General features: G+C 49.5%; 1 long non-coding RNA gene across 1 annotated transcript in view; it reads left to right on the top strand.

Annotated features, from left to right (window-relative positions):
- LOC112548284 overlaps window positions 1–4,062 on the top strand; it is a 6,289-nt gene extending 2,227 nt beyond the window's left edge. The window contains exons 2-4 of the long non-coding RNA XR_003092099.1: window positions 1,380–1,688; window positions 2,628–2,965; window positions 4,014–4,062. This is a non-coding gene — a long non-coding RNA (uncharacterized LOC112548284). The remainder of the gene's footprint in view (window positions 1–1,379; window positions 1,689–2,627; window positions 2,966–4,013) is intronic.
- The last annotated feature ends 5,139 nt before the right edge of the window (window positions 4,063–9,201 follow it).

The raw sequence follows: 9,201 nt of genomic DNA, 5'->3' as shown, positions 1-9,201 counted from the left end.
GACCAAAATGCTGGCTTGCATCCATAGATGCTTCTCAAGCAAATCCCGGGACGTCATTCTCCCCCTGTACTCGGCCTTAGTGAGGCCGCAGCTGGAGTACTGTGTCCAGTTTTGGGCTCCACAATTCAAAAAGGATGTGGAGAAGCTTGAGAGAGTCCAGAGAAGAGCCATGCGCATGATCAGAGGTCAGGGAAGCAGACCCTACGATGACAGGCTGAGAGCCCTGGGGCTCTTTAGCCTGAAAAAGCGCAGGCTCAGGGGTGATCTGGTGGCCACCTACAAGTTTATCAGGGGTGACCACCAGCATCTGGGGGAACGTTTGTTCACCAGAGCGCCCCAAGGGATGATGAGGTCGAATGGTCACAAACTACTTCAAGATCGTTTCGAAGAACTTCTTTACTGTCTGAGCCCCCAAGGTCTGGAACAGCCTGCCACCGGAGGTGGTTCAAGCGCCTTCATTGAACACCTTCAAGATGAAACTGGATGCTTATCTTGCTGGGATCCTATGACCCCAGCTGACTTCCTGCCCTTTGGGCGGGGGGCTGGACTCGATGATCTTCCGAGGTCCCTTCCAGCCCTGATGTCTATGAAATCTATGAGATAGAAACCAAGAGTTTTGGGTTCTACCCCTTCACCCTACCACTCGAAGGCAATTAACTCTACCCCACTCCCACATTTGGAGTCTTGGGCCATGTGTAGATGAAATGAGAGCCATGTGCGCACAATACTTTAAAGGAGGCTAAATGCTTTTGCACTGACCACTTTAATGGTGTCAGTGTTTGCACGCCTCAGCAGCATATTGCGCATTACTTCCAACCTCTGTAGGAAATTTGGCGGCATTATGCGCCTTATATGACTTGGGGTGCAGCAAACGAAAACTCCTTCTAAGAGAACAAACTCCTTCTAGGAGTTTTAGTTTGCTGCCCCTACAGCTGTTGAGTGAAGCACCAGGCTCCGTGCAGTGCAGGGGCTCTTCAGGAAGCCCTGCAGGCAGCCTGGCAGCAGCCTGGGAAGGCAGGGTCTGCCCAAGAAAAGCAGGGAGCCTGATCTTTCCCCTCTCCCCCAACTGAGCCTGCCTGCCTGCCTGAGCTGCACGGGGCCCAGAGAGGTAGGTATGTCAGTGGGGTGTGTGCATGACACAGGGCTTTAATCAGCCCTAAATTGAAGCAGTGTTTTTTAAAACCCACCACTTCAATTTCCTCTACACATGCCCTTGGCTCCAGTTCTAAACCATCCAATCTTCACTTCTCACCTTCAGTGCTCCAGAAGACCCAGGAGTCCTGATTCCCAGTGTTACACTCTATGCATGTCCTGGGTCTCTGTTCCTGTGCTCCTTAGTAGTCAGTGAGATGTCAATGGGTGTTTGCTTTCCCTTCCAGTATCCCCCCAGGACCATTGCTGTAGGAATACCAGACTCTGCACATGCAAAGGACAGTCCTTGGACATATGGCTCAACTCATCAAGCACCCGCTTCGACCTTTGCAAGTGCAATGCCTCAATATGCTGTATGGCCTACACCTTCTCAAAGAAGATTCCACTGAACTACACCAATGACTTCCAAGGACAGGCAATTATGAAGCAAGGGACATTCCATGCTCCAGAAGTCAGCAAAGGGGACGACGGTTCCTACAGGTTCTTCAATATAGATCACAACACCTGTTTGCTGAAGGTTGACATTGAACTGTCAAGTAAGTTCTTTCTGAGGTCTTCTCCCTGTCACTGAACAATTGTCAGGATGGGCTGAATTTCCACCTGCAGTTGAATATGAAAAACCTACCTCTCACACAACAAACACAGAGCTCTTAACCTAAAATGAAAAGATGCAGGGGACTGGTCATCTCACGCTGCAGCTCACTCCAGCTGGGCATCCCCAACCAAAGGGCAGCCAACACCACACAGACGAGCTGGAGAAAATTTTCCTCACAGTGTGGGCTGCTGCCCCAGGCATTTCTACATCTCCCCAGCCTCCAGTCTGAAACAAGGGGAACAAAATCCGCCCTTTGTTTAACAATGTCAGCTCTGCTGCGCAGGAAAAACCTTGGGGTGAGGGGGAGATGAAGATGGGTCCCCATGTCCAGGCACTGACTCTGAAGCATAAGGATGACAATGTAGATTTGTGACAAGAGTTTTGTTACTCTTGGCTACTCAAAGTCATGAAGCTGAGGTCTAGAGGCTCATCTATGTCTTTCCCTGGAGTGGAAGGGGCCAGTGCAGTGCGTGGAGCCTATGAGAAGCTCCAGCCCTCTCCCTAATGCTGGTTTCATGTGCTTAATTCTTCCACAAGGCTAGACAGTCAGCAGTGACGGGGTGGGCAGAGCCCAAGATGGAGGCAAAGCCTGAAAAATTCTCACCTTTCTTCCCTTGTACCCATGGCTGACAATGCTTCATCTCCTGTACCAAGGTGGGCTCAATAAGGCTAGACATATGGTCACTCTATCACTCATGCAGCTGGCCCCAGGTCTCTGCAGTGGGGACCGCTCAGTGCAGGGTTCTCCATTACAGAGTTCATAGTTTGGACCTGGGAACTTGGAGGAATGTTCTTCCAGTGAAGCCTTGAAGTCCTCTGGGTGGAGATAGGCCTGGTTCTTCCCTGCAAGGCAACTCTCACCCTCTCTCTCCCTCCACAGGAGCTGCAGCCTGGCCTTTGTGCACTATGCTACTGCTGTTGCTGGGCTTGGTGACTTCAATTGTTCTCTGATGGGAGATGGAAGGGACCTTGTGCCACCTTGAATGGCAACTGAGTGGTGCAGGCAGGGCTGGGATGGCTCTGTAGCTTGTTTCCAACCTCATAGCCAACCTTTGAAAAGTGTTATCACCAGAAATGCTGAGTACATCTTCCTTTGACAGACATCTCCCCTGTGGATCTATCTGTGACAGTCTGAACTATTGTTTTGGAACATTTCTGCATTTAATATGTGTGTGCTGTGAGTGGAAGGGATTTACAACATCGTCTGCTTGAATTATGGTGAGTTTCTTGTATTATCTTATACCCTGGTGAAGAATCAGATACTGTTGCCCAGAGCTAGACCTGGGAGTGAAGGTGGGGCAGTGTGGGGAGTGCAAAGTCTTCCCCTGCTGCCCACAGTGGAGACGGTTAGGCACCTTGGGGGTGCTGCTGCAGATGGTGACTCAGTCACCAGGCACCTGCCAGGTAGAGACAGAAATACCCCACCCTTACTCCAACACAGCCTGGGCACCAGAGGGAGCAGCATAGCCCATGGATTACTTTATCTCTTTTCCTAGTGACATGGGGACGGATCTGATTCTCACTGCTCTTCACACTGGGTTCTGAATTCAACCATTTACAGTGGATTCGTACACACTGGGCTCTCTTTCTCTCTTTCTCCTTGCTAAGGCTGATCTTGGTGCTGCCCAGAGGCACAGCTGAGAATTGCACAAGTCCAGAGACAGTCCTGGGTTCACCCCAACCCCCTAAGCTGCCCCCTGTGTTATCATGAACACACTGGGCTTGATCCTGGATCAGCAAGGCTGGAAATCCATTGTCTCCCACGCAGTCCCAATGGTATGATCATGGGGTGCTGTGGAGGCATTTACTGAGGGCACTTGGTTGGGGGGATAGAGAGAGAAACATAAGGCCCTTGCTCTGGGCTGCCCTCACAACCAGGCATGGCAGTAACCAGGTTTCCACTGGCAGGGACTAGGCTGGGGCACACAGGGGCCCACAGACCCATGGAGGAGATGCAACCTGCTGAGTTGTGCTGCATCAGGTCCAGGCAGGTGCTGTCCTCAGCTGTCAATGTGTCTCTGCTCTTGGGGATCTTTCCCTGACACCTTGCAGGGGCAGGCTAGAAGATGGCTGTGGCCTGGCATTCAAAGCAGAATAGGAAGAGTGGGGGTCTGAGCACATGTCTGAGAAACAGCTCCCTGGGACAACCCAAAGTGTCAGACACTCAGAGTGGGGTTGACCCCTCTTGGTCCCATGGAACCTAGTAAGAAATTTGGTAAGAAACCTTGTGCCTTGTATTTGCTGTAGTGCCTTTCCTTCCATTTAGGTGCTGAATTAATCAGTTCTGTGCTGCTGAGGGTCTCTCGGTTGTCTCGTCAATCTCCTCCTCACTGCAGAACTCCACCTGCGCAGGGGTGAATTCAGCAAGATCTAGGGCTCTTGTACACATGACAGGTGTTTTAGTCTATGCCCCCTAAATGAAAACAGTTTGTTTTATTTTTTGCTGTCAGTATGTACAAGTGACGGCTCTTAAATCTTATAATTCTCAGTGCACTATTCACGGTAAATTAATTCAGGGGGCGCTGCATAACAATCCACCTCATTGATCTCTCCAGTACAAATTACAGCAGGGAGCACTGTCAAACTGCTAATTCCTGCTACAGACTGCTGGTGATGTCTAGTTCACAGGTCACTGATATATACAGCTGACTGAAACTGGTGGGATTTCATTAATTTAGTAAATTGACTTAACTGTCATTTCAGCAATGTCATTTTTTTTACACATATTTTTATACTGCTGCCATGAGGGGGAGGGACACCTCCCCACCCTCCCCTGCAGCTCAAGGGCTGCCCAGTCCACTGGCAGCTCATCCCCTGGCCATGGATGGCAGGCGGCCTGACCAGTACTGCATAGAGGGGAAGCATCACCTCCCCTGGACCTATTCATCATGCATCTATTAATGCATTATAAAGTGCAGTTAGCCTTGTTGATCACTTCGTCACATTGACAATTTATGTTCATCTTGGAGTCGACTATGACTCTAAGATCCACTTTCACTGCTGTGCTGCTGAGAAGGTCCTGCCCCAGCCTATAAGTGTGTTGGTGGTTCTTTTTGCACAGGTGCAGTACTTTGCACTTGTTTTTGTTGAACTGCATCCTATTTAGTTCTGCCCATTTTTCCAACCTGTCCAGATCCATCTGGATTCATTCTATACCCTCTGGTGTGTTAACTTTGCCCCATAATTTGGTAAAATCTGTGAACTTGGACAGGGTGCTCTCCACGCCCTCATCCAAGTCACTGATGAAGACATTGAATAGCACAGGTCCAAGGACCGAGCCTTGAGGGATTCCACTGCCCACATCTTTCCAGGTTGATGCTGACCTGTCCACCACCACTCTAGGTGAAACCCACCCAACCCGCCAATTTACCACCCACCTGACCGTGTAATCATCTATATCACAGCCTGTCAGTTTATTTACGAGAACAGAATGAGATACCAATTCAGATTTCAAGTAACCGTGAGGATCCTCAGTTGCCCACAGGGAGCCCCATGCCCACCCCTAGCCCATGGCTCTGGCCCAACTGGAGAAAAGGAGGCATACACTGCCGACTCCAGATGCCATCAGGGTGCCCACTTGGGCTGTGCTGCCCCTGGTGCACCAGGAAGTTCCTGATTAGCAGGGGCCATGTCATCCCTTAATTTGCCCCTGGTTAATACAAGGAGTTAATAACCACTTGGCCACATTATGTGGGCTGCCGAGAGCAGTTTCATTTGCTGTTAAAAGCAACAAGCAGACACCTGGTCCCAGGACTGTAGGTTCTAGCCTGCAGGTATCATAATATATTTTTTTCATTGTGTAGGCACCCCCTGTCAAAGCTGACCTGAAATTTTACCAGGGTGAGCACAATCTGACAGCACAGTCAGATCCATGGGGCCTACTGGCAGTAGACAGCCCCAGGAGCTGCCTTCTGCCGGATCCTGCAGCCAGCTGCCTCTCCTCACCGGCAATGTGGAGGGTGGGAGACATCTCACTCCTCACACACAGCTGCCCCAGCTCTGACAGTGCTCTTCACTCATGAACCACAGCCCCCCACCCACCCCACCCCACTCAGTCCCCCTCACTCTCAACTCAAAGCCCCCTGCTCCCCCAGCCCAGCCGGAGGGGCCACGAGCTGCTTCCTTGTTCTGACACGGCATCCACTTGCCCCCAGGCCCCACTGGACCATGCTTTAATCTACCTATAATCAAAGAAAAACTTATTTCAGCCCTCTCTGGCTCCCTCCCCTCCCCCCCAACCCCCAGCAGTGTCACTACAGCTTCCTCCTCCCTACTAGAGACAATGTACTTATGAGACAGACAGAAGTGTTGTGTTGCAATAAAATTTTTAGTTTTATTTATAGAAACACTCAGCAGTAACTGCTGCATGGTTTAGCACTGCTGATCCATCAGCCTACAGAGAATCATCTCCATCTGCAGCAGCCAGAATGTGTGCAGCCAGGCAATTCTGCACAATGGCCCCCTGACCAATGCTTGCATGCTGATTGTAGGGGGTGCAGCACTGCCTGCCCACATCTCTGCCCGTTGACTCCTGCAATTCTTCAGCCCAAGGCATGCTGAATACCTCCCCCTGATCTCACAAATATTGTGTAGCATGCAGGCTGCCACAATGAAAGCCATTATGTTTTCTGGCTCCACCTTGAGCCTGCAGTTCAATGATCTCCACCGTATTTTCAGACGGCCAAAGGTGCATTCAACAGTCATCCTGCAATTGCTGAGGTGGTAGTTGAATGCCATCGTTTGTGGGCAAGTAACGTGTCTTCCATATGGCTTCATGAGTCATGACCAGAGGGCATAATCCATGTCCACTATGGTAAGTGGGGGCATGGCAACACCCCAGATCACTGTATCAGGGACCCTGGGCGTATATTGTCCTTTTTACATTGTGCCAGGCAGCAACGAGTTTAGAAAAAAATGTGCATCATGTGCTCTGTCTGCCTAGCCTGTATAGATGTTAGTGATCAGCTACGGCCTGGAGGATCACTAAAGCAAATCCCTTCCTGCTGGTGAATGACTGATTCACTTGCAAAGGGGATAACAGCAGGATGTGTGTGCTGTCCAATGCACCCATGCAGTTAGGGAACCCCATGGCCTTGAAGCCTTCCACAACTTCCATGGGGTTATGGATGCAGATGAAGTTGTTTGCCATGATGACTTGCAGCAGCTGGCATAACTCACATACCACCACCCCAGCCATGTGGGGAACTACACCAAACTAGTTCCCAATAAAGCAGAGGCTGGTGGGGGTGGCCAGTTTCATGATGGCCTTGGCCACTCTCTTGTACGATGTGAGAAGGTGACATTTAACTGTGCCCTGGTGCTTAATTTTCAGAGACAGCACCAACACTATGTGCTGAAATGTGCCCTTGCTCATGAGGAAAATTTCGAGTCACTGTTGATCATTCCATGTTGATAGTACGATTTTCTCCAACCAGTTAGAGCTTCTCATGTGGGCCCAGACCCTGTGATCATTGCTCTGTAGGTTGATCCACAGAACCCTGTCAACCTCAGTATCCACGGCTGCTTCTCAGTTCTCCCACTCCACTGCACTGGCTATTGCCTGGTATAGCCAGGCGTGATTAGGACCTGCCCTGCGTTGCCAGCTTTACAGAAGGCTTATCATACCCTGCATTGTGGTCAGTAGCAGCACCTCTCCATTATTGAGTGCCTCCATTCTGTGGTTGGATGTCTCCAGGGCATCCAACAACATCTGGTTTTCCTTGCTGAATCCATCAAGATTAATCAAAGCCATTCAGCACACAACAAGGGGACTGTTTAACTCACCACACCGCTAAGGTGCACTAGAGGGGCTGGTTGAATAGATAGGGCTAATGAATAGGATCATTAGCATTATAATAGCCATGCTATTTACACTTCAATTCCTACACAGCTAAGAAAGCTATGGGCTGGGTGTCCATGCAGCAGAGCTGTTGGCCTGCAGAGAGAGAGGGAAGGGAGGGGAACAGGGCATGTCCTGCTCATTGTCCAGAAACTTGGGGTGTAGGATGACCCCAGGAAGCCATCATACACCCAAAGGTGCAGATAATAGTGCTTACTAGACCAATGAATAGTACCACCATGAAGTATTACCCCAGCAATTTCCCTCACCCTGGAGAGAATAAGCCAGGGAAGAAATGTGGGAGTGAGGTGCCAGCATTATTTTTGAATAATTCCCATTAGCACTGTCTCAGACGGCCGGAGCTGACTTGAGGAGGATTGCTGATTACTCGGCCGTCAGGCAGGCTGGTGGATGGAGAGGCGGGACACAGCGTATTGGTTGCAAAATAACTTTTACTTTAACTTTACTTACGCCGCTGGTGGCCGCGACGCAGGTGGTAAGGTTGCTTACGTAGTTACAGGTAACGAGTTGTTTGTGTAGTTACAGGTAACTGACAACAAAACGAGCCGGCGAGTTTGTAGACAGAAACGAGCATGCAGGATGAAGGATACGTCGGGAACAGACGGTGACAGGGAGATGTTGGAGGGGGATCAGTCCGCCAGCTTTTCTCTGCCACGTGGCAAAGTTCTCCGTACTCTACCACGCGCTCAGAGCTCTCCGACTTGGGCAGAAGCTGCATGAATTTTTATACATTTAGAGTAGCCAATAACAGACTGCCAGGTGGGAATAGCTAATGAGGCAGAACGTACCAAATTTGAAAGTAACTGCGGTTATTCAGGGTAGTTCTATTGTGACAGGGGCAACTCATTTGGTTATGACATGCCCCCTTGACCATGTCACAATAGACAAGGGAATTAGGTTACAAGTAATTTTTGTCTAGGAACTCGTCATCCTTACAAGGTTCAAGTGGTAAACGGGTTTATACATAAGCAGATAACTTTATAAATCGCCTTTTAACAAACTGTAAGATATAACAACCTATACATACGACAATGGCTATTGTAATCAATGGTAAACACAAAACAATGAGGGAAGTCAACAACTGAATTAATTAAGACGAAGCACCCCATCCTATTCGACCCCTCGGACTTTCTTCATTCCTTTCAAACACCCTTCTATTTCTTTCACCTCTCTTCCCAGATCATCCCTTTTCTTCTTCTTTTAATGTACAGGTTCCTATAGAACCTTGCCTTTTGTTCCTTTACTACTTGCCCCCTTCCGTCATCATCTCCCTCATCTCTTTCCTCACGTTCCGAACCTTCCTTGTAAAATATCCACTCTACTCCTCTCCTTCCTCTACCCATGGTGTTCGTGCCAGAAATATTCTGTGAAGTTACGGACTGAGTCGTTCCCTCTTTCCTTGAACCACGTGCTTGCATTGAAGGGGTAGACCAAGGGCGTAACAAAAAGGGGGAGCCGTAAGCACGCGGTGGGGTCATTTGTCTATGAGCTGTTAGTTATAGCTTTGGCTCGGAATGATAGAAAGTTCAGAACCGAGTTGGAGGTTTTGAAGTTAGCTTCCGTTCATCGAGGAACCTGTCGGTAACAGCAGGAA

Source organism: Alligator sinensis, unplaced genomic scaffold, assembly GCF_000455745.1.
Source record: "Alligator sinensis unplaced genomic scaffold, ASM45574v1 scaffold1245_1, whole genome shotgun sequence".
Lineage (NCBI taxonomy): Eukaryota > Metazoa > Chordata > Crocodylia > Alligatoridae > Alligator > Alligator sinensis.
Note: the sequence above shows the minus strand (reverse complement) of the source record. Positions and strands in the feature narration are given on the sequence as shown.